This window comes from Hemicordylus capensis, chromosome 3 (genome assembly GCF_027244095.1).
Source record: "Hemicordylus capensis ecotype Gifberg chromosome 3, rHemCap1.1.pri, whole genome shotgun sequence".
Classification (NCBI taxonomy): Eukaryota; Metazoa; Chordata; class Lepidosauria; order Squamata; family Cordylidae; genus Hemicordylus; species Hemicordylus capensis.
In genome coordinates this window covers 154105600-154130886 of record NC_069659.1, presented here as the reverse complement: position 1 = coordinate 154130886, position 25287 = coordinate 154105600, and the positions used below count along the sequence as shown (strand labels likewise).

Here is a 25287-nt window from a genome sequence, read left to right as displayed (position 1 = left end):
TCATAGGCAGAATGGATCAGCCCATGGCCTTGTGCTGGAAGGAGGTTGTTTGCCTCACCACCCTAGTTAGAGCTGCAATGCAGGCCCTGATTGGTCTCTGAGCAGGGAATGGGTGGGTGCTAGCAGACCATTGGTCCATCGCACAGCTCCTTGCTCAGTCCCTCATGTTCTGGCTTTCCCTCCCTCCCTCTCTCCCTTGGGCTCAGAATAGACTTTGCCAGTTGTCCTTTTGGGAGCCACAAACCTCAAAGGCTGCACAGCTTGAGGGAAGGGGTGAAGCCCTAGAAGTTGCCCTGACATTTAGGGTTGGCCAAGATGAGTAGGAAGCAGGCTTGTACTGCTTCTGCCTTTGAGCCAGGGTGTGTCGGCTCGGGGAAGGCATAGAAGTCTGACCTCCAGCCTTAGTTAGGACTGGACTGCAGGGGGCGGAGTTCTTTTCTATCTATGCAGTTCTGCAATTTGTTACATTTAATAAAGTTGTGGCCCTTTCATCCAAGTGTGTTTGTGTGTTTGTGGTCCTTGCAGCTTGGGGTGTTGGGGGGCAACATGTGCTTTGCATGTATACATTCCCTATTTAATCCTGGGCAGCTTCAGTTACAGCAAACTGGGGGAAACTCAGTCCCAGTTAGGCAGCAAACTGGGGGAAACTCAGCCCTTGGAGAGCCACTGCCAGTTAGAGCGGACTATACATAAGCATAATTGTGATCAGATAATATTTAATATGTTAGCATATTTAAAATATATTCCAACAGAAATATAAGGCAGCTTCATATGTTCAACTCTGCACAACATGACACTTTATTTCGAGATTACAGCTTCCCACAATTCTGTGATAAGGCACAGAACAGAGAGGGCAGGCATTTCCCATCTGGAGATTTTCAAAGGCTTTCTCCAGGCTTCCAAGGTGTTTTTATGAAAAAGAAAACTTCCCTCCTCCCTACCCTGTGTCTTTTTCAATAGCAGCTGTACATGATCATGTTAAGTGGCCCATTCTGTTTTAAAAAGTGCCAACAGCAGTGTTAATTGCCACAGCCTTTATGCTGCTTCAGCCATCCTTCTTTTAACTTTGTTATTCCATTTGTCTCCTTGATTTGAAATCAATAACTACTTAAATGTATAAAATATATTCCTAAATGTATGGATGTGCCCTTAGAATTACAGAAACACTAGCTCCAAGCTAGAATTTAATTTGGTAGAGTGCAAAGTAGTCTTTCAGAACAATAGCCTGAAATAAAGTAACAAAGGTCCTCACCTATGAATAACCCTAACCCTAAGGAAACATTATTCATTGCAGGCGCATAACAACCATCGGGCAAGGGGAGAGAGTTGTCTGGGGGCCCCACTGCCTGGAGGGACCCCCCAGAGGCACCTCACGTGACTCCCCATTGCCCCCTGCCCAGCCCCAAGGCCCCTCAGCCACTTGCCCTGTTCGCCGTCTCTCCAGCTTGTTCTCCTGGCTGGCAATCTAGCAGCAGACAAGCTGCAAAGAGCTCCTTTTCTCCCACCTCTCAGCTGATCGGCGGGTGGGCGGGGCTTCCAGGGAGGCCTCCGTGTAGGCCTCTGTGAAGCCTGAACTCGAGTAGGGCCCAAGCAAGCCAGGAAGGAGGAGGCAGCCAGAGTGGCCACCACTGTTCTCAGCAGCAGAAGACCCCCTGCTGCCCTGCCGAATCCAGCATTTGCCAGGTAGAGTGTGAACTCCTTTTTGTGGTTACCTTCCCCCTCCCCCCATATATAGGTATCTGCTTGCCATAGGGCTTTGATATGGGGGGGAGGGACTGAGAAGTCTCTGAATATTTATTTTTAAACAGCTTGGAAAATTTGCTGGCTTTAAAAAAAACTATCTAAAAAGTCCTATAAGTGGCTTGTTTCATGGCAGAAAATTACAAAAACTTCTGGAAGAAACAGTATTATATTTATTTTATTCATTCATTTATAAATGCACTTATGTTCAAGTTGTTTTGCAACCCAGAAGGTCTGAGTGAGAACTGTGAAGCATGTCTTGTGCTTTTATTTTATTTTATTTTTCTTGTGTGTGAACTGCTCCCCAATAACTTGCAGGGACTTCAGGGTCAATCTGGCCAACATGTGAATGCAGCACCTCCATTCCAGAGGAGATGTGTCTTAAAGGGCTTTAAAAGCCTCCTGTGAAAAACCTCCTGGAATCAAACTTGACTGAATTTGTTCAGAATTCTGAGAAAACAAACATAGGCTCACCCTGCATGGTTGAAAGTCTCCTTTGCTAATCTGCAGCGAGGGGCCCATTTTAATCATTCATCTTTCTAGTGTGTTCTAGGCATTAAAAGTAATACAGATGTATAGTACTCAATGTATATCACTATATATTGTGACGTGTGCGTGTGTGTATTCAGTGAAATGTATTTGCAGGCAGCATACTTATTTTGGAATATCAGACTTAAATCCTTGGGGGCCTGGGGTGTGCGGAGGCCCTGGACTTTGAGTGGGGGGGGCCATTTTAAAATCTCATCTCTGGGCCCATTCCAACCTTGCTACGCCCCTGATTCATTGGGTATGTGTGCCATTATCTCTTTGATTTCTCCCTCCCTATGTCCCTCATATACAAGCACTCACCTATTTTGTAGATTGTATTATTACAATTTATAAAGCAAAAGTGCTTTATAATTTTTAATATCTTGTTTTTCCTCACTGTGGCCATGCAATATAAACCTCAATTATTCCTACTTTAAATACAGTTGACATGTTCAGATGATACCATCTGTTGGCCATGCCCACCACAAGTTCAGGGGCATGAAACATTTGCTCATGCCCCCTTCACATGCTCCAGTTGTGCCATTCTGCTCAAAATAATTGTGTAAAAGCAGACTTTCCATCTCCCCCGCTCCACTCCACATATGGCTTGAGTACTGTTTTAAAGTATTTAAATTGAATATGACAGGTAGTTCAGAATCATCTGTCTCCATGAAATTATAGGCTCCTTCAGACATTAGTCTAGACTCAACCTACCTGTGAGCAGCAGGGCAAAGGGGAAGGAAGTCCCGCCCCTTCTGTATTACTCATCTCTGTGCCCCATCACTTATGGGTCTGACAGGGCTTGTCTGAAGAGGGAAAAGCTCTCTCTGTGATAGCAGGTGGACCCATGATTGCAAGGGTAAATTGATCCACCCTTGCAATCAGGGATCCACCCCCATCATAGAGAGGGCTTTTCTCTTTTCAGACAAGCCCTGTGAGGTCCTTGGGTGGTGGGGTGCAGGGATGAGTAATGCAGAGGGGGCGGGACTTCCGCCCCCTTCACCCCACCACTCACGGGTAAGGTGAGCCTTCAGTCTAAAATCTGAAGCAGTCTTAACTTGCAAAAGAAAGGAACATTAAGAGGGAGAGGGATGTATGCTTTCACACCCCTCATCATGTACAGATGGAGCTAGTTAGATGTATCATCTAAACTGGCCTGGAGACTCTCTGAACCAGATTGCATTCCATTTGGTTTATAGTATTTGTATATTATGCTTACATTATCTGACTGGCTTTTCCTATATATACAATATATATCAAGACAAAATATATCAAATTAATATATGATACATTCTGAACAAAAAGGCATATTTATTTATTTATTTATTTATTTATTTCTCAAATTTGTATACCGCCCCAAACTTTCGTCTCTGGGCGGTTTAGGGCATTAAGATTGGGAACTACAACAAAATGAAGAGGCATCCTCTGGGAACCTTACTGAACAAGAGGAGGGAAGTTGGATCATGCATACCTGTTTCCAGCAGTGGCCAGATGCCTCTAGAACAGGGTTTCTCAACGTGTGGGTCCCCAGATGTAATTGGACTTCAACTCCCATAATCCCCAGCGGCCTTTGGCTGGGAATTATGGGAGTTGAAGTCCAATTACATCTGGGGACCCACACGTTGAGAAACCCTGCTCTAGAAGCTGCCAAAAATGCTTGAAGTAATACATATCTTCTGTGGCAGGGGTTCTCAACCTTGGGTCTCCAGTTGTTATTAGACTACAACTCCCATCATCCCCAGCTACAAATGATAAATGGTAAAGTTGGTAGTTCTAGCCCAACAACATCTGAGAACCCCAGGTTGATTACTGCTGTGATTTGTCTCTGCTATTTGATTTTAAAAGGCATACTGCTTCTGTACACGGAAACGCTATTTAATTATCATAGCTAATTAGCTGTTGACACACCTATGTTTCATTGTTTAATGGACAGGTCCCCCACCCTTTTAAACAAGTGTATCTCTTCTGTCACAAACCTTTAGCTTAGGAAATCCCAGAGAGAAAGCATGTTTAAATGTCCCAGTTATAAAACAGGCTACTCAAGTATTGGCTTGCATCCAGACTAAGCAAATAATGAGTATACCAATTGAAATTAATGGGACAAATGCACTTATACTGTTAGTATTGATTGAAGTACTTTGTGCTTATTTTCTGAAACTTGTCAGTAAGGTTGGGGGGAGGGTTACGCTGAGCTTCAGCACATAGCCAGCCAATCAGGAGGAGGAGGAGGAGGACTTCACCCTTTCCCCTCCCCCTCTGCAGTGGACACATTGCTGAGGATATGTTGGCTTCAATCCGGCAATCCTCCAATGGGAAATAAATAGTGCAGGTATGGCATGAGGGGTAGGGGGGCTCTGAGTACCTCCTGGGAGTGGGGTACTAGTACCCCCCATTGGGAAACCCTGGCCTAATCATTTTAAATATGTATTTTTAATGTTCCTTTGTTACTTGAGGTTCTCATAAATCTCCTTTCCTTACCTGGTCCACATCTGCTTAGCTTGAGCAGCTTTAGCTCTGTATAATGCACTTTAAATAAATAAAAACTACTAGTGACCATCACATATTGTGGTAGTAAGTTACAGGTTGCATAAAGAAGAACTTTTTCAATGTATTGCAAATGAATTTCACTAATTCTAGAATTAGGAGGGAGAAAGCTTTCTCTCTCCACTTCATTCATAAAACTCTATCACATCCTCAAACCCAATGATTTATCTTTCTTGAATTTGTAGGTAAAAAGATGCACATTAGGCATTTTTTGTTTAGACTGTGCCAGATACATTGCCTTGGATACAAAATGAATGCAGTAGGACATACAGTATTTTAAAATATATATATCTGGGAATGGATATTTAGTAACATTTGGAAATACCATTCTCTGAAATACAATTCAGTGAAAAGCACTAGACAGGTTTGGGTGACTAATTTATATGAATAAATTCAATATGAAAAATATGACAAAACAGATTACACCTTTTTCTTTCTTTTCTTTTCAAAGGCCGACAGAAGCGCTAGGTAGCTACACATTTGCCTTCGAGGCCTTGCCAAAGCCCTGCTTTAAATAAATAAATGTGATTGCTTTTAGCAGGTGTCTGCTACCCACTTTATACCTGGAAGTCTAAAGTTCAAGCACATGAAACATAACTGAACTTAATCTCAGGGTGTCTTTGAGTTCTCAGAGAGCTTATACTTGTTTTGGTAAATGGAAGGCTCTCGAACAAATTGTTGATTAAGATAAGTAATGGAGATGCAAGGGCTTGTATGCAGATTTCTTTATATATGTTGGAGGGATGTTTCAAAATACATCACTAGTGTTAAATGGGTATGGACCTGACCAGTCCCTTGGATTGAAGGACACTCAGAGCCCTTTCTGGTCCAGTGTCTTTGGAAGGATGCTATTAACCATCAGCTTAGTTTTGTTATGTCAGACCATTAGCAAAAATCCAAACGTTACAGTAGAGTAACCAACTGAAGTGTTACAAAATAATGAGCAAGCATTCATGCTCTTCAGGTTGGATGAAACAAAGCAACAAAAAGTGGAGGTAGTGAGGAAGCTGGGAGCTTTTCACTAATATAGTCAATGCAAAAGACTTAAACCTGCCACTGGAACAGTAGTAAGATGGAGCACAGGAGGTGTTATGCAGACCCGATTTTGTTTTATTAGGCAAATCAGATGTGTGCCAAAAGGCTACTGAGATACAGAGAAGGATCCTGAATGCTGGAGGAAGGTGACCTTCTACCACCTAAAGATGAGTCTTAGCTTTTGGGATAACAACTTCTCCAACTACTAGGTAATGCTACCATATTGGGATTCTATTGACTTTTTATGTAGTAAAAGGAAAGATTGTGCCTTTGAGTCAGTGTTGACTCCTGGAAACCACTGAGTCATATGGCTTTCTTGGTAGAATACAGGAGTGGTTTACCATCACCTTTCTCCTGCACAGTATGAGATGATGACTTAGCCATTGTCCCTGAAGTAAGCATCCACCTCCAGCACCTCCCTATATTGCTGATGCCTGGTATAGGTGACCACAAATATATATTTACTAGGCACAGTCTGGGAAGCACACCAGCAGGTATTTGAACTAACAGCCTCTTGCTCCCTAGGCAAGCTGCTTCCCCTCTGCGCCACTACAGCTGATACACCACCTAAAATCAACCTTTGCTACGATGGTGTGTTTACTGTACCTCACAAAGAACCTGTGTGTTCCACACAATGCTAGAAACAGATCTGAGGAACTGTTGGCTATCTATCTATCTGTCTATCTATGAACAACTATTGCTGTTTCTTTGTCCAAGTAGCTTTGATGTGACATACAATCTATTTTGATGGCTCAAGCTGGGAAATGCAACTATCAATTGGTACACACACACACAGAACTCACTGAGGCAAGTTCAAGGGCAACTCTAGGTGTTTTGGACCATTCTCCAAGGATCATAGTGAAAATGCCCCCAATAGTATCAACACTTCTTAGCTTAGTCTAGCCTTTCCCTGCTGCTTCTAAGCCTTTTGACCCACTATCAACTACTAGTGTAAAATAAGTCACTCCCCTCCTCTTAGCTGCTACTAATCGCAACAAATAAGGGATGGATTCCCCTCCATATGCACATCATTACTGAGATACTTTCAAGAACATGTAGGTCCAAACCATTTAGGGCTTTCAAGATTAATTGAATTGTGTCCTGGAACACTATATGAGTGGGTGAAAAAATGGTAAATGCGGTTCAATGTAAGCAAGTGTAAAGTGATGCACATTGCCCCTGCTAACTTGGCAAAGAGGCTCCTTTTAACATGGTGATTCTTTTCATTTAGCAGGGGGAGAGTAACTGGCCCTATCCACCCCCAGCACAGTACCTCCAGTGACTATTACTCGTGTCTGTCTTATGTTTCCTTTTAGATTGTGAGCCCTTTGGGAACAGGAATTCCTCTTATTTATTTATTATTTTTCTGTGTAAACTGCCCCGAGCCATTTTTGGAAGGGCAAAATAGAAATCGAATGAATAAATAAATAAATAAATAAATAAAAGGGCCAAACTCACCAACTTCACATATACACTGATGGAATCTGAGCTGTTGGTGACTGACCAGGAGGGAGATCTTGGGGTCGTGGAGCAAAGCTCATTGAAAGTGTTATCTCAGTATGTGGCAGATGTGGGAAAGGGTAATTCCATGCTAGGAGTCATTAAGAAGGGGGTTGAGAATAAAAATGCTATATCATAATGCCCTTATACAAATCTATGGTGTGGCCACATCTGTAGTACTGCATACAGTTTTGGTCACTGTACAGGTATCTTAAGAAGAATATTGTAGAACTGGAACAGGTGCAGAAGAGGGCAACCAAAATGATCAGGGGCCTGGAGCATCTTCCTTATGAGGCTAGGCTACAGCTTTTGGGACTCTTTACCTTGGCACCTACTCTTGCCTCTGGGCTCCCCAGAGGCATCTGGTAGGCCACTGTGAAACAGAATGCTGGACTAGATGGGCCTTGTGTCTGATCCAGCAGGGCTGTTCTTATGTTATACTAGTATTTTTAAGCCCGTTATGATAACGGGCGCTAGCTTTCTATCCCGTCTTTTCTGTCTCTCTCTCTCTCTTTCTGTCTCTTCCCCCCCCCTTGTCCCCTCTCTCTTTTTGTTTTGTGTTTTGTTGTTGTCTCTGTTTTTGTTCTTCCTTATTTTGCTTTTACTTTTTGGGGGGGTGTGTGTGGATGAATAACGGCCAAAATGGCCCATGAGAAGGTGGCCGCCCCCACCTATCGCCCTCCTGCGCACCCAGCTGCCGGAGCCCACCTTACCCGCTCCAGCCCGAAGGAGAAGAGAGGAACTCGGAAACAGAGCTATTCTCTGTGTTAAGCTGCTGCCTATACTGTCGCAATGGACGCAATAGGCGTCCTTTGCGTCCATAGCGGCAGTTTGAGCAGTGACTTAGCACAGAGAGGAGCTCTGCTCGTGAGCTCCTCTCTTTTCCCTCGGGCTGGAGCGGGTAAGGTGGTCTTCAACAGCTGGGAGGGCGATAGGCGGGGGCGGCGACCTTCTCATGGGCCATTTTGGCCCTTAATCTTTTTTGGGGGGGAGCGGGGAAGGTGATTTTGGGCAGCTGGGAGGGCGGGTGAGCAGGCGGCGGCGGCGGCGGCTGTGAGCGGGCGGGGGCCTCGTTGGCGGCTTCGCCGCCACCTCGCCCAGCTTCCCTGTCCCCCGTCTCGGTCTTCCCCCGCCGCCATTGCCCTCGCCTTTTTCAGGGCGGCCGCTTCTGGTTGCCTTGGCCTCCTCTCGCCGTGCTGCAGCTCATGGCTGAGGCGGCGGCTCCACCGCCGCCTCGGCCACTTTCCCCCGCCGCCACACACCGGCTAATGGCCGCCCGTGGCTGTGGGACACTGGTGTCTGAGGTCCTGTGTCCCTTGGGCTCTTCTGGGCCTGCGCTTCGCGCAGGCCCAGAACAGCCCAGGGAGGCAGGGACGCAGATCCCCAACGTTCCAAAGCCACGGCCACTCACTTAGCCTTTTTTTATATAGGATGAAGCCAAGCATGATGCTACAATACTGTGCCTTGTGCACCTAATGATGTATTCCTGTTAAGAAAGCTGTAGAATTCCACACAAGCTGGATTCCCCAAACAAGCTCAAATCATGAGAGTAAAAGCAGAGTATTGGATGGAGACATATATTCTGTACGGGCGGTCTAGAAATCGAAGAGAGAGAGAGAGGGAGCGCGTGCTCAGGAGTAATTTCTAGCAGGCCCCACTGATATGAGTTTCATTATTAGCCATAAACGACATCAGACAGTTTTCATGTCTTGAGTCAGTGCTATAGCTTAGCCTGATAACCATCTACTACTTCCTGTTTTGATATGTAGTTTAAGTTGTAAAAAGGGTTTCCTGCTGCTATATGTTAGGACATTTTGTAAAGTTCAGTGGCACACAGGTGTTTGCTTGCTGAAATTATGTGCAGCTGGCAATTGCTTGCAACAAGAGATAAACACCTACTGTGTTCCCAAGGCTCTGTCTCCTGCTACAGGACCCTTAACAAAAGGTCTTTATGGCACATAACTGACTGGCATGCTGTTTTTGAAAAGAGCAATGCCTGAGAATCATTTAATGCAATGTGCCATATATGCTGGGTGTCCTTTGAGGGCAGCATCACCTTCATATTCTGTGAGTTACATAATTGTCTCAAGTGGCATGCTGCACTAAAGGTCACTAAGTCCTGGGGAGCTTGAAAAATTAAGTTTCATTCAGTTGGTTGTGAGGTTTAGTATTCAAGGTGGTACATCACATTCCACTTCTCTTCTTGTTTGTTAGCAGAAGCAGTATCAGCAATGCAAGAATTGCTTTGCTAAATCAGAACAAGGCCCATATAGGCAAATATTCTCAGTCCAACAGCCAGACATCTCTGGAAGCTTATAACAGAGAGGAAGAAAAAGTGAGACTCTAGGCTCATTCTCACAACCCTAAGCAGGGTCGGGGGAACATCTGGCTAGGGTAGGAATGCCATGCATGCTCCTGATCAGAGACTGTGAGCACACAAAGATCAAGCTAGGAGGAAGGGAGAGTGATCATGTGGGGGCCAGGAGCTGGGAAGTACAGGCACAATCAACCTATAGTCTGTCCTCAGCATTTTATTGAAGGTGGACAAAAAGCTGTCCTGCCCAGCTCCCAGCACCTACATGAACACTCTCAGCTCCTCCTAACATGATCTTTGTGTGTACATGACTGCTGCCTGGGAGCATGCATGGATCTCCTATCCTGGCTCAACACGCCTCCTACCCTAGGAACATAGGAAGTTGCAATATACTGAGTCAGACCATTGGTCTTTCTAGCTCAGTATTGTCTAAACAGACTGGCAGTGGCTTCTCCAAGGAGGTCTCTCTCAGCCCTATCTTGGAGATGCCAGGGAGGGAACTTGGAACCTAGATGCTCTTCGCAGAGCAGCTCCATCCCCTAAAGGGGATACCTTACAGTGCTCAGACATTTAGTCTCCCTGTTTAGGGTTGTGAGAATCAGCCTTCTTTGTGCCTGTGCAGACAAAGCAATTGTGGGCCATCTGAATCTCATTCAAGATAATTTACATAATTGCCAGTTGGAATGTTCCATATGTTTTGTGGCACATTTGGAACCACCACCTCTACAACATGAATAATGAATATAAGTCCTAGGGATATACATATACATCCATATACAAGTCTATCCAATTCCCACAATCCTTCCAACCCTTTGATAAGGTCTCATATTATTGTGCAGGGAGATATGAGACATATTGTCCATATGTCCCATCAAACATATGGATATTCAGGACAGCATCTGCATAAGTCAAAATGTATGTTGAACCATAACCTGAGGACACACTGACCCATCTCTGCTCTCCATGGGCTAGTCTGGACAATACATCCCTGGCTCACACAATTATAAGGGGGATGCACCAATGAGCACCCTAATGCCCTCCTGGACGGTCCCTTTATTGTGCGGTTGGAGGAGGGTGTTTGCCTAAATAGCTGATCTATATAAGCTCCAAATATTAGTTTAAGCTATTTTTAAAATGCACAGAGCTGCCATTCATGTGAACAGCCCCCTCCACATGATAAAAGTGAATATTGTGGAAATCAGGATCTTATGAAAAATGTTGCAATGGGCATGGACCAGGCACATCCTCAGCAAGGTATCGTAAGATACGATGGCACTTCACTTCACTCATGCTTGGTGGCTATAGAGTGTTAATCTCTTCATGGAGCAACCAGGTAATTAAAGAGTAGGGAGCAATCAAACTTCTGCTTGGTTTGAATCCCCGCTGGTACTATATCGGGCAGCAGCGATATAGGAGGATGCTGAAAGGCATCATTTCATACTGCTCAGGAGGAGGTATTGGTATTCTACCAAAGAAAAAGGGCTCTGTGAGCACCAGGAGTTGAAATCAACTTGACGGCACACTTTACTTTACTTAGGGAGCTCAAGGGGTCTGCCATTCTATAATCAATATAGAATGATAATAATCTAATATAGTCAAACTAGCCCTGCATTCATTCTAACCTTGTGATGATAACCTGGTTCTTAAGATCTTCTTTGGAGGCCCTCCTCCGGGTGCCCCTTCCAAACGAGGTTAGATGGATGGCTACCAGGGAGAGGGCCTTTTCGGTAGTCACACGCCATTTATGGAACAGCCTCCCCAGTGAAGTTCACCCGGCTTGAGCACTTTGTTCTTTTAGACATCAGTTAAAGACCTTTTTGTTCACTCAGGCCTTTTACATTTGGTTTTAAAATTTGACTTCTAACTGATTTTAAAAGAGTTTTTAAATTGATTTGTATTGTGTTTTATATTGTCTTTCCCCCCTTTTGGTCTGTTATGATTTATTGTGTTATGTGTTTTTATTTCATATTTTAAAGCTGTGTTTTGAGCCACCCAGAGAACAATTTGTTTTGGAGTGGCTAACAAAGTCTATTGTTGTTGTTGTTATTGTTGTTCCCTAGCTAACATATGGGAAAGAGGATAGATCACCTGTACCTTTAAAAGATGCACAGAAGAGGAAATGTCAGCAGGTGTAGCCCTCGATTAACCAAGAGTGGGTATTACTGTGTGTGAGAAACACCAGTGCTGCTGCTGAACTCTGGACTAATGTAGCACCAGCACTTGCATGAGGGAGGATTCATCATCAATCTTTATGACGGTCATAGACCAGCATAAAGTACAGGTGAAACTCGGAAGATTAGAATATCGTGCAAAAGTCCATTAATTTCAGTAATGCAAGTTAAAAGGTGAAACTGATATATGAGACAGACGCATTACATGCAAAGCGAGATAAGTCAAGCCTTAATTTGTTATAATTGTGATGATCATGGCGTACAGCTCATGAAAACCCCAAATCCACAATCTCAGAAAATTAGAATATTACATGGAACCAAGAAGACAAGGATTGAAGAATAGAACAATATCGGACCTCTGAAAAGTATACAGTGTACTGTGCTTGATTGGCCAGCAAACTCGCCTGACCTGACCCCATAGAGAATCTATGGGGCATTGCCAAGAGAAGGATGAGAGACATGAGACCAAACAATGCAGAATTGCTGAAGGCCGCTAATGAAGCATCCTGGTCTTCCATAATACCTCATCAGTGCCACAGGCTGATAGCATCCATGCCACGCCGCATTGAGGCAGTAATTGCTGCAAAAGGGGCCCAAACCAAGTACTGAATACATATGCATGCTTATACTTTTCAGAGGTGCGATATTGTTCTATTCTTCAGTCCTTGTCTTCTTGGTTCCATGTAATATTCTAATTTTCTGAGATTGTGGATTTGGGGTTTTCATGAGCTGTACGCCATGATCATCACAATTATAACAAATTAAGGCTTGACTTATCTCGCTTTGCATGTAATGCATCTGTCTCATATATCAGTTTCACCTTTTAATTTGCATTACTGAAATTAATGGACTTTTGCACGATATTCTAATTTTCTGAGTTTCACCTGTATAAGGGTGATTACATGTTAAAAGTGAGAGTAGATAAAAGTGATTACATATAAAACAGTACATATTAATATTAAAAGGACTAAAAATACTAAAAATAGTAGATAATACACCAAAGCATGAGGGCCTAAAAGCCTAATAAAAGTCATAAAAACACATGAAAATCATAAAAGGGGAGGGGCATAAAATGGATGTAAAAGGGTTAAAAGACATAAGACAGAAACCTGAGTAATAAAACTTCAAAACAGCCAGATTAAAGGTTATAAGGAACAGTAAAAGAGAGAGAGAGAGGGGTGCGTGAGCAATTGTAGGGCCCACCCAGAAGCACCAAGGGTCAGATTAAGGCTGATAGGACTCACTGCCGGAAGGTAGGATTTTGACTACCTTCCCTTCCCTCAGAAGTACTCTGTGCCTCTCAGAGCTATATCCATTTGGGCTGCATGACCCTCAGGGACAAATTTTTGGGTGGCACAGGATGTTTCTGGGGAAAAGGGAGGTGGTTCAAATCTGCCACAAACAGACATACACAGGTGCATCATTTAGTTGAGCCCATCAACAGCATGCGCACTTGTTAGCCAGGATGTTGGCCAAGATGTTCTACATTGGTTTTTTTAAATGGCTCATAATTTAAAAGATGATATGAAAAGAAATAAAGAGATGAGATGGGATGGGAAAGGAAAAGAAGCCCATCTGCATACTGAGTCTTTCATATTGTTGCATCATGAAATTATGTAATGAAACCAGCAAGGCCTTGGGGAAATCAACCTTGGGTAAAACCTACCTGACTGCATCTGGGTGAGAAGTGAAAACGGTTCCCCTCTCCATCAGCTCATCATTTGGATCTCACCCTCTCAAGACTGCTGTCAAAAGCTATTCCACCTGGGGCTGTATCCCATTGAAAGGGTCATTCCACTTTCCTGCATTTGAGGAAGAGATGAGACAGCAAAACCCCACCTTCAGCTAAACTGGGATCAATAGCCCATCTGCTCACACACAGAGCAGATAGGCTAGCTCAAAAATGGTTTTACTTTAGATTGTGAACCTCCCTGAGCCATTTTTGGATGGGTGATATATGAATGAAATAAATAAGTCAATAAAATGATTTAGCTGTCTCTCATTTGTAGGGTAGCATGGAATAAAAATAAATCTAGCTCTCTTTACGGTTACAAAACCTTACTCCTCTGGTTTGATTTTTACTTGTCAAGACAACCAGACGGGGGCTATTTACAGGCTTGATTTAAGAAGAAGTTAAAGGTGCTTAGCCTTTGGCTTGATGCAGCTGATTGTTGCACACTAAAAGGTTGTTTCCTACTTAATGTTGCTTTTAAAAAAGTTAAAATGTTGAGTCTTCCTTTGCAAATGCAGTAGAATCCTCTACATCCTTTTTTTTGCTGATACAATAAGGCTTTGCTAGTTAATTTGTTGAAGCAACTAGGCTGCTAAAATATCATTTTAAGTGCTAATGTGTGCCCAGCTGGGGGTGAGTAAATTGCAGGGAGAGCAGGGAATGCCCTTAGACTCCCTTGAAAAAAGCCAGCTGCAATTACCATATGTTTCATATAGTTAGGCACAGATTGTGCATTCCTCGGTGATTTTCATGAACACTTATCTTTAAGAATCATTCAATAGGTTGCCTCAGTAGGATTATTCCACCAGCAATATGAATCAACTGGAGTTAAGGGCTGCATACACTTAACTTGCCATGCACACAAAGAGGCAGTAAAGTCAGTGAGATACAATGCTGCCTTTATTAAATCTTTCGGAGCACCTCTCACCTTCTTATAATGGGACACTTATGCTTCTCCAAATATCACAAAAGTAAGGAAATGTTACTGGTGAGAAATTCCTTTTCTAGATAGCCATATAGATTATCACGTTCTTTTCTGTGTTGTGAAGCTGTGAAGTCGAGTTATTAATGCAAGTACTATACAAACTATGGAATTTTGTCCTTGTGCAGTAAGTGTAACTTACTAGGTAAGTGTGTGTAGAAGAGCAGCCTCAGATATAGATCTTACTGATGATGGTATATTACCTTAAAATGAGCAACATTTTTTCACTTGGATATAGTGATGTAGGTGTGACTGGCATACCATTCAAGGGTATGTCAGCCCAGTAATATTCCATACATGCAAATTGTGCTAACACCAAAATTATGCAAATATACAAGATTAAACCCATTATTCCCAATGAATTTACTTTTGAGTTACTGCACTAGTTTACCCTTGTGTGTTCGTTGCTGTCATTTTTGTAGGATAGGTTTACTTCTAAAAGGAAATGCACTACTATTCCTCGAAAAAAAAGGAAGATTTGCAGGTAAACCTCCTTCCAAGCTGTTCCAGTTTTAGAGAAAATTGCACTTTCTGAATGTTTTACTCTTGCAGGGGCTGAATACTTATTTATTTTGGAATCTGTTACCCATAGAAGCTATTCACACACACATGCTAAGGAAGCCCAGCCTGGTTTTACATGTGCGTGTGTACCACCAGGATCGGGCCCTATCCTGGCAGCACTGCAGCAGCAAACCTGCCTATGAACGCCTCCCTCTAAAATAAGGTTAGGAGAGTGAGCACTCTCCTATCCTTGTTTTTTCGATCGCTTTTCACTTGCTGCCACAGCTGACAGACTGAGGAGATCTCGGTGAGGTAGGGGGGATTCCCATAATGCACTTGCACAGTACATTATGGGATTTCTGGGGGCCAGGATGATACATCCCCGCCCCTGGCCCTCCCCGCAGCCTGCCCTCAAGCTCTTCTCACTGCTCGTGAGAAAGGGCTCATTCTGTAGATAAGTGCTATGGGTTTAGGGCTCTAATACTAGGCACCCTTACTCCCTAGTAAGTCCCATTGAACTTTGTGGGACCTATCTAAATATGTTCAAGCCATTGCGCTGCAGTTTGTTTAAAGCTCCTGTCACAGGAGCTAATAACAGGATTGAAATGGTGGCCTGAAGTAGGACTGAAATTTCCAAAAGGGAAATTCAAACTAATTTAGGGTTCCTCTCAAAGAGAAACATCTAGAAATGTCAAGCGAAGTCACAGAAGTTTCTATAAGACAAATGAAATTTCTCAGGGAATTTCTTTAGATCCCTGGAAAGATGGTGGTATACCATTCAGATTACTTTTCCTATCTGATTAACAGTAGGCCTGTTCACATGAACATGGCCTCAAATGCAATGGGGGGCACTGAAAGTGTGCCTGCCCCTACATCATTGAAGGACATCCTGATGCACTGCTAGATGTCCTTCAGTTATGTGTGGGGGTAGTTCACCCAAACAGCCCCTAAACACACACTGCAAAACCCAGCTTAAACTTGGTTTAGGAGCCATTCAGATTACTATCCCACACACATGATAGAAGGGTGCCTTCAGTGACACTGGGATGGGCACACTCTCAATGTGCCCATGCCCCTCTTTGCATGATTTGTGTGAACTAGCACAGTGACATACATACAGCATGGAGAGCAGCACACCCAAGAAGGATGCTGGCTGTGTCGACTCACTATTCTATTGGTGCTATCAGTGAAGGTGGAAGAGGCTCCATGCTTATGGTGCTGTGCCTCATTACTGCTGCACCCAAATTCCATGAAAATGCTGGGATTAAGGAGGAACTGCAATGACACCTAAAAACTATTCTCACACAACCAGGGGAAATCGGGCTAAGGGAGCCTAGCCCAATTTCCCCTGGTTGTCTGCTGCCACAGGAGCTGCGTGGCTCCCAGCAGCAAACCGTAAAAACCACCCCTCCCCTTAAATGACGTTAGTGGAGCGAGCGCTCCTCTAAACTCGTTTTGGTGATTGTGTGCTGCCATGGCATGGCTCCGCACCATGGCAACACATGAGGAAACCTCTGCTGGGAGGCGCTTGGAACATAGGAAACTGCCATATACTGAGTCAGACCATTGGTCTATCTAGCTCAGTATTGTCTTCACAGACTGGCAGCAGCTTCTCCAAGGTTGCAGGCAGGAATCTCTCTCAGCCCTATCTTGGAGAAGCCAGGGAGGGAACTTGGAACCTTCTGCCCTTTTCAGAGCAGCTCCACCCCCTGAGGGGAATATCTTACAGTGCTCACAGTTCTAGTCTCCCTTTCATATGCAAACAGGGCTGACCTTGTTTAGCTAAGGGGACAAATCATGCTTGCTACCACAAGACCAGCTCTCCTCTCCTCCTCCTCTCCTCTTGCGTGGGGCATACTAGAACTTCCAGGGACCAGTTGGTCCCCGATCCCCACCACCCCTGCCGGCTCCGTGACAGAGCCGGCAGTCATGTGGGTAGCCGATCTGGCCACCCAGTGATGGCTCCCTGCACTACCCCGAATGGCGCTTCACACCAATCTTGTGAAGCGCCTCAGAGTGTCATTTACACGATGTTTCTTTTGCCTTTGCTAGAAGCACCGACAAAGTGGCGAGTCCTATGCAGCCAGCATCCTTCTTGGGTATGCAGCTCGCTGTGTTTTATGTAAGTAAGTTATTGTGATGCCCATTGTTCCGTAGGGAAAAAAAAATCCACACGACAGAATATATTTGGATATAAATTCCAGGGAAGCAAAAAATTAGAGCTGTTCTGCCCAGTTAGTGGTGACCAAGCAGAATCTAGTTTGTCAGCCATGCATGGGAACCCATCAGGCGTTAATAAATTCCAGTGCTTGCTGCCTGCCTGGGACTGCTAAAGAAAATGTTGTCAAGCACCTGGTAGACCACAACACGTAGCTGGTGGGGTTTCATGCCACTTGGTTATGCAGGTGGGGTTTCATGCCACATGTTATGCAGTCCTGGACTAGAGGGATATTAGGGGTGTCGCAAGGTTGGAGTGGGCCCTGGTACAAGAAGTGTAGATGGGCCCCTGCCCTCAGGTCACTCTGCCTTCTCCTTGCTGTCCATCAGGCAGAAGGAGGGGAGAGTTGAACCTGAGCACTAACCAGCCAGCAAAGAGAAAAGGAGGAGGAGGAGGATGTTTGATACTCCTTCCCCTTCCATCCTGGAGAGATCTCATCAGCTAATATCTCTCCAGGATGGAAGGAGGAGGAGTGTCAAGGAACACCCCCCTCCTTTTTGCTGGTTGGTTAGTGCTCAGGTCTCCCTCTGCCTGATATACAGCAAGGAGAAGGCGGCAGTGGGGACAGGGGGCAGGGACCCAACTTCTTGTCCTAGAGCCCACTCCAACCTTGCTACACTCCAGAAATGCAAATCTTGTGTTTCACCAAATTGCATGAAACCCCAGCACACAACCAGCAGCACTTTATTTTGTTGAAAAGGTGGGAGGGAGGGAGCAAAAAAAAAAAAAAGCCGTCACCCACCTACAGGCTCCCTTTCCTCAGGGGCCCAGGGACATTTGTCCCATATTCCATTCAATTATATCTATGGTCCTGAGGGATATACTGTCACTAATGGCCAATAAGCACTGCTCTGGGTGTGGGGGTGGGGAGGGTGTGAAAATGCCATTTTAAATAGCAACAAACCTATCTTCCGCATGTACCTAGCATGCTCTACAGCAGTGGTTCCCAACCTGGTGGGCTCCAGATCTTGCTGAACTACAACTCCCTTCATTCCTAGATTCATTGTGGCTGGGAATGATGGGAGTTGTAGTTCAGCAACATCTGGAGGCCCCCAGGTGGGAAACACTGCTCTACAGGGCCAAAGCACCCGACCCAGCATCCCACAGAGGCCAACTGTATGGAGGCCAATTGAGCAGCAGGGGTGGAGCAGGATGCCAGGTCTCCAGAATGTAGAACATTCTGGAGACTGCTGCCATTTAACATGGTGTTTCACTGCCCCCCCCCCCCCGCAGAGTGGTGCTCACTGGCCGCTTCTGTATATGGTTGGCCACCTCATCAAAATGTCCACTGTGCTCTTGACATTCAAAAATACATCACTAGCAAAAGCAGACAATTTAGTAATTATATCAATAATAATGGCTCACCTCAATTGTCCTAGGATTGTCTGGAAAAATGTCAACTTGGATCATACAAAAAGAGAAATGTGTTCTGCTATGAGACATGGTGTGTGCCTCGAAGCAGTGTTTTATTCAGCTGATGAGAGGAAAAACGATTTCTGACTTAATCTCAAATGATGCGGCGCATGGGGTACACTGTCAGGCTACAGCAACAATGACCACAGCCATGTTAAGTGCTATGCATAGGTTGCCGCAATGGGTACATTAGTCAGATATAAGAGGTGCAAGTTAAGAGGGTGAAATCCCTTCAGGTAGCATGCAGGCAATTTAGAAAAGCCAATATAATAAAGGCTTCTTTTTTTAACATCTGCACTATGCATTTGTTTTTAAAAAGCACATCATGACCAAATGATGGCAGTACATTAAATGGACAAGACAAGGAGGCTATAAAAAGCAAAATAGTTATAACTCTCCTTTCTCCAGTTATTTTTTTTAAAGGACTCTTGCTGAAATAGAGAAATTAGAAATGAATACACAGTCTGATTAACTTCCTGGTAAAACAATGTCTTGAACCAGATGTAAAGCAAATCACAAGGCTGCCACTGAAAGCAACATCCCAGCATCTCTTCCCATTCTCCCCCATTAATGTGTAGTAAAGCCAAGCCAGTGAGATGATGTCATCACACTCCAGTTTATCCCATCCTCCCCAGGATGCAGCAGCGGGAGGGGAAACAGTGTGGGATGACATCATTTAACATGTTTTCTTTGACTACATTTCCCTGGGCATGGGAGGAAGGGAATGCATCATCAATAATGTCTTTATGTAGCTTATAATAAACAGCCCAAGGAGACACTTATCGAACACATTTTTTTAAATATACTGGCCACAATCCAACTCAACTGGGTGTACTTACCTCCTTTGCTTTGAAAGGGCTTAAGTGTGTCTGGGCTGGGTTGTTACTGTAGAACCTAATAAAAAATATTACCTGCAGAACTGCAGTGCCAGTAAGGAAAATCAATGAGGCTATTTGAGGATAAAGGGGTACTTGAGATGGAGAGGGAAACTGCACATATACTACATGCATTTTATTGCCTTTGCTTTTACTGTTGCATGCTTTACATGCAAGTGTCCCAAGTTTTACATGATCCTTAGTGTCATGCAGTGAGCTGGCGCCCGGAAGTCCCAAGATTCCCCACGCGAGTGTGCAGGGAATCCTGGAGAGAACCCCCAAGCCTGGGAGGCTAGCTGCAGCCTCCCAGTCAGGGGTCTACTCATGTGTCACCATGTGCCGCAGCAACACATGAGCAAATAAATGAGGTTAAAGGAGTGCTCACCCCGTTAACCTCATTTAAGGGGAGGGGTAATTAGGTGGGCTAGCCGCCTTGGGAGCACTGGGCTCACCTATGAGCCCAGTGGTTCCCAAGATCACTGGGAAGCAGGCTAAGCTCCCTTAGCCCATTTCCCAGTGATTGTGGGAATAGCCTCAACATTGATCTAGGTGGACCAATGGCCTGGCTTGGTATTAGGCAGCCACCCTCTACACAGATTGTATTTGGTAACTAATTATAAGCCATTTACACTAATCCTAGGAGGAAAAATGTGGGGGAATGTTTGAAATTGGCTTGTGAATTTTTAGCACCCATCCATTCTTACAATACTACTCAGAATTGTGATGCAAGGCCAGACAAGAAGCAAGGGGTATGCTTATTTATGTTTGAATGTGTCTATGTACTGGCTTTTGGGGTGGAGTCACAGTTTGCTCCTCACTTGCTGTCTTGACGTCAAACTGAGAGGTTTTCCCTTTCTCTGCATAAGAGACTGTTAGTCTGGGTATTGTTTTATTATCCTGTGTTTAGTTAGTAATAAATATCAAACTCTTGTTTCTTAGTTCAAGTTTCTTTCTGTTTAATTATTTATAGAGGCTAATTAATTTCTCTGCAACAGTGAGTACCAAACCCTGGTGGAGGAGTTGGCAGCATCAGTTGTGACAGTCTGCAGCTTTTTCAGACACCTGCTCTAGCAGCACATTTCCTCCAAAATCCTCATTTTTCCTCTACATGTGAAGTGAATGACAGATGATTCCTAGAAGATGTGGGAAATAATGCTTGGAAGATTGGACAGAGCTTCCTGGGTGTGTCCTCATACTGTGTTAAAGTAAAATACTGGTTTTTTTTAAAAATGTTTTGTTGCTTTACCATATTTTGTCTAGGCTTGCCCAGCATCCATAATTTTTACAGACTATTTATAGTCCAGAAGCTCTGTCTTTAATAGGTTTTCTACATTTCCCCCCCATATCATAGTTCCTCTGAGGGAAGAATTCACCCAAACCAATTGGTCTTCCCTTCAATTAAAAAAAAAGTGTTCAAGTGGGAAATTTTAGAAATAGCAAGAAGCAATATAAAACATTCATTTGAATAATTCTGACATAAGGATATAATTTTTTGCATGTAGAAAGAGAATATATAGAATTATTTTGTTTGCCATGCCCACTCTGAAAATTGTAATCGCTGGGTTGGAAAATACAGAGCTACAATTATCATTAGGCATTGCAGACCAGTTTTCCAACTCCATATTTAATAAATGAGATTACTGATGTTGCTCAACCTTGTAATTACCCAGTTTTAATAAGAAAGCTCCTAATGTGTGCCTGTATTCAAACTGAGCCCCCCCCCCCACTCTGACATAAGAACTGCAAAGTGGATGGGTTGTGTTCTCCTCCTCCCATGGCCACCTGCTTTCCTGGCAGTGACTGTGGCTGAGGTGGTGACAGGTCGGCAGGGAGACCATTTTATCTTCCTCATTCTCTCCCTACAAGCCCAGTGCCTAGGAAAACTACATTTCCCAGAAAGGAAGGGGGGGGGAGAAGAGGGACCCTGGGAAAATGACATTACAAAGAGGTTGCAAGCTGAAAAATATGGACTTACAAAGACTTTTTAAACTCTTGCTGGAGAAGGAAGAACTCTTCTCAAACACTTTCTAATGTTATTCATGGTCCCAATCTAGAATGAACTGAGAGGGTGGGAGTACCTATCATTAAATCAAATAATTTAAAATAATGATTAGACTGGGAAATAACACAGTGTGTGCCATTAAGTAATTAATGTTGTGCTATGGCTCTTAGTGCCTCTGGTTTTGCTTACTTTTATATAGTCTCTGGTAGAGGTGGACAATTCTGCCACTTATCCTGATCAGTTATGTTACCAATAAAACAAGAGCAGCTCAGAAATAGAATCTGGTGGGTTTCTAGTACTCACTGTTTGATACTCCCCTTATGACCCAATGTTTCTCTCCAGCTCAGATTTTAATCCAAGCTAGAAAGGAAACTTATCCCTACCAGCTATCAATTCACCCCTCCCTCCAAGCCTCTTTTCCCCTCCATTTACTTTTCTTGGTCTCCACTGTGGCAGCAAGAAGATGAAGGAGTGCTTCTCATCTTCCTTATCTCCCCCATGCCTGACATGCTGAAATGATTGTGTGATAGGATGTTTGTCATTTTCTCTCATGCTTCTGACCTTGGTGTGAGAATTTGCAGACTGAGATGCAAACTAATGCTATTGTAAGAAACTGGGATATCAGAATTCCCTCTCCCTAAAAAGGAAAAGAGCATTCAGAAGTCTAAGTATAGGGCATATACAGAATTCACCATCGACTCCAGATTTATCACTGCCACCCTATCAGGCAGGGAGGAATCACTGCTCAGTAAATGTAGGAGGAGGTGAGCGTGGGGAAATTGTTGATAAGCTGTTCCCAGTACAGGGGGATGGAACAACCCATACCTCATCAGCCCACATGGGTCCCTTGTCCAGAACTAAAATTGAGCAGCCCCAGACCATAGGGCCTGATCAGAACTCCCAGACCCAAGCATCACAAAAGCAGCCTGTTCACAACCCTGATGCTTACCAAGAACCTAGACAGAGATTTCAGAGAGTATCTGCAGTCCCTACTCCTAGAAGAACAAACAACACATAACACAGTGTACCCACCAAATTCTTCCCAGGATACTAATTGCCCTGCATCCCCATACTCCTATAGGAAAAAATCAGCCTATGGTCAATTTTCCCATGCTGAGATGTCTAACCCTCAAGGAAATGTTTCAGTCAGAACACAGATCTGGATAACTCTATATGGGCTAGGTGCAAACATGAGACAAATGTATAACCAATCCACTGAAGTATTAGTGAAGCAATTGCTCCACCTTGTAAGGAGCCCAGATAATGCCACTACGTGTGGTCATCCAAGTTCACCTCCCAATCCGATTGCAACCCTTACAGGCGTCCTGGGAGTGGGAATACTACCCTTACATACTGGAACCTTACATACCAGGGATGGGTATTCGTTGGGCATACTACCCCTGCCTCTTCCTCACACCATAATATTGCTTGGTGATGTGGCCCCAACCCAACTGTTAATGGATTAATGATTGTTTCTGAGCTTCAATTGGGTGAACTAGAAATAATATATTTATTCCATTTTCTTCTCTCTCTTTTATTTTTCCTCTTTTCCTTTCCCACTTACTCATATATACCACTGCCTATATTAACATTGCATGTGCTTTATTCCAGACAGTTCCAGGACTTCTCTAGAAGGAATTAGAGGGTGTGAGATACTTCCACTGGGTGATATTTGTTTATTTTTTAAATAATCAATTTGCATGATATGGCTATGTTTTTCTGGGCAAGACATCCATCAGGAAACTGCAGGGTGAGGACATGGCAAAAGCAGACGGAAGCACAAGTTATTCACTTACACATACTGCACATACACACTCACATAAGAATGGTTTAGGATTGTATTGGGGGAGGGGAAAACAATATGACATTGGGAAGTATTTGTTTTTTTGTAGGGTGACCTCAAACCTTCATCCAGGGGATAGTTGTCCAACCCAACCCAGACCAAGTGTTGTGAACAGGTCTAAGGGGGATGTGCTGAGAGCCAAGGTTAAGGAACAAGGACCATGAACAAGGAAGAGGAGATCTATAGATCATGATGCTTTGCTACCATCTTTTACCATCACATCAACACCAAGTTTGCCCAATGAAGGTCAAGTGTAGGAATGTGTCCTCAGTACCGATCGAAATCCATTGAAATTGCTGACGGGAACAAAGGTGAGATGGCAGTATTTTGGACATTGTATGAGCAGAATAATTTGAAATGCAGATAAAAAGGTGGTGACATATGACTTCAACTCAGCTAACCAACCTGGAGGGGTGATGTGGATGTCAACACTGATTGAATACATGTCCCTTCGAAAGTTTGCACATACTTGTGAGTGGACCACCACCATAGTTCAGGACCGTGTTAAAAAAGGAAGTTGATCACTCACTTGAGTAGCGGTCCAATCAACCAAAATGCAAACACTTCCTGATGCAAAGAGAATCGGTCGATGTGTCTTGAATGACAGTTTCCCCTGGGAACACCTTAAAACAGCTCATCCAAACAGTTTGGGACATGTACTCTTGATTCTTTATGGGAAGTTTCCTACAACTCCTGTAACACCAGTTGTGCAATTTGGAAGAAGGCCACATCTTGTCCAGATGGTTTTTGGACCAATACCCTGAGATTCCAAGTTGGACCCGAGTTCTCTGCTGTTTCTGCCTATAGCAAGGACAATGTTTTCACTGATGGACATATCAGATATGGCTATGGCAACCTCGACTTTACACATGTACAAGTTTTGGGATCTGACTGTCAACCTAGATTCCAGTGGACTATTTTCCTAGTGCAACAGTGTTCCAGGGTTTCCAGAGACATCACCTATGCCTGGTGCAGCATTCCATGTGATGTATCATGCAAGAATCGCTGTCCTACTGTTCCTTCACCAGATGATGTTTCCACGATGCTTACTCATCCTGTCAAAATGCCACAACCCTTCAAATCGCCTTTGAAGTAGAACTCAAACTAAACTGGGAAAGTTGCCAAGATGCGTTTGGTCCTTGCCCTTCAGTGTACCCCCAAAATAACACCCTTTGACATTTGGAAATTGCTTGAAACTTTTAAAGTAACAGATCATAGTGAAGATGGCAGAGAGGGCATGTTTCTGCCACCATTGCCCCCAAAGCCTAGTTTTTCTTCAAACCATTGTCAAGCAGACTGGTCAACCTGGCCATAGAAAAATGCCCTTCCTGGGGTCTAACACTATGTTTTCCCCAACCATACCTATTTGAGGAAGCTTGTCACATGACAGCCTTCCAGGTCATAATTGTTTGGCTTAAATAGGCCACATTTGTACTGCTAAATGAGAACACATTGTAAAAATAAACTCATATCACTATTTTAAAAATATTAGTTATCAGAATCCAATAAAATTCATCTGAATTCATATATTTACATCTTTATTGTATCCTTTCTGCTAAGGTTTAGGCAAGAGACATTTAGAGACACAATCAAAACACTTAAACATGTGTTAGTCACTGCACACACTGTCAGCCATAAAATGACTGTGAATGTTCCACAAATTTTGCCCTCCATCAGGAGGTCTCATACTAGTTCTAGAATATACCATACATACATTCAGTTAGCATCATGGAAAGGATCACCAATGAACCATACACTGTTAGCCACAAAAATGCAGAGAATGAAGCTGTCTCATCATTGCCACCAAATTTCAACTAAAGAAAAATCTGGAGTTGAATTTGTTGACCTGTGCTCCAGAGAAATTTAGAAGGAAACAAAACATATATTCA

The 25287-nt window shown here is 43.7% G+C and overlaps 1 long non-coding RNA gene across 2 annotated transcripts; it reads left to right on the top strand.

The window, feature by feature from the left end:
• The first annotated feature begins 1564 nt into the window (after positions 1 to 1564).
• Positions 1565 to 24923, top strand: LOC128352439 (uncharacterized). 2 transcript variants are annotated; one of them, XR_008320416.1, is made up of 6 exons: positions 1565 to 1683; positions 5930 to 6056; positions 14969 to 15030; positions 17100 to 17169; positions 20549 to 20735; positions 23448 to 24923. It is a non-coding gene; the product is annotated as an uncharacterized LOC128352439 (long non-coding RNA). The 2 variants fall into 2 exon arrangements; XR_008320415.1 differs by having other exon boundaries at positions 20524 to 20735.
• Positions 24924 to 25287: the final 364 nt, after the last annotated feature.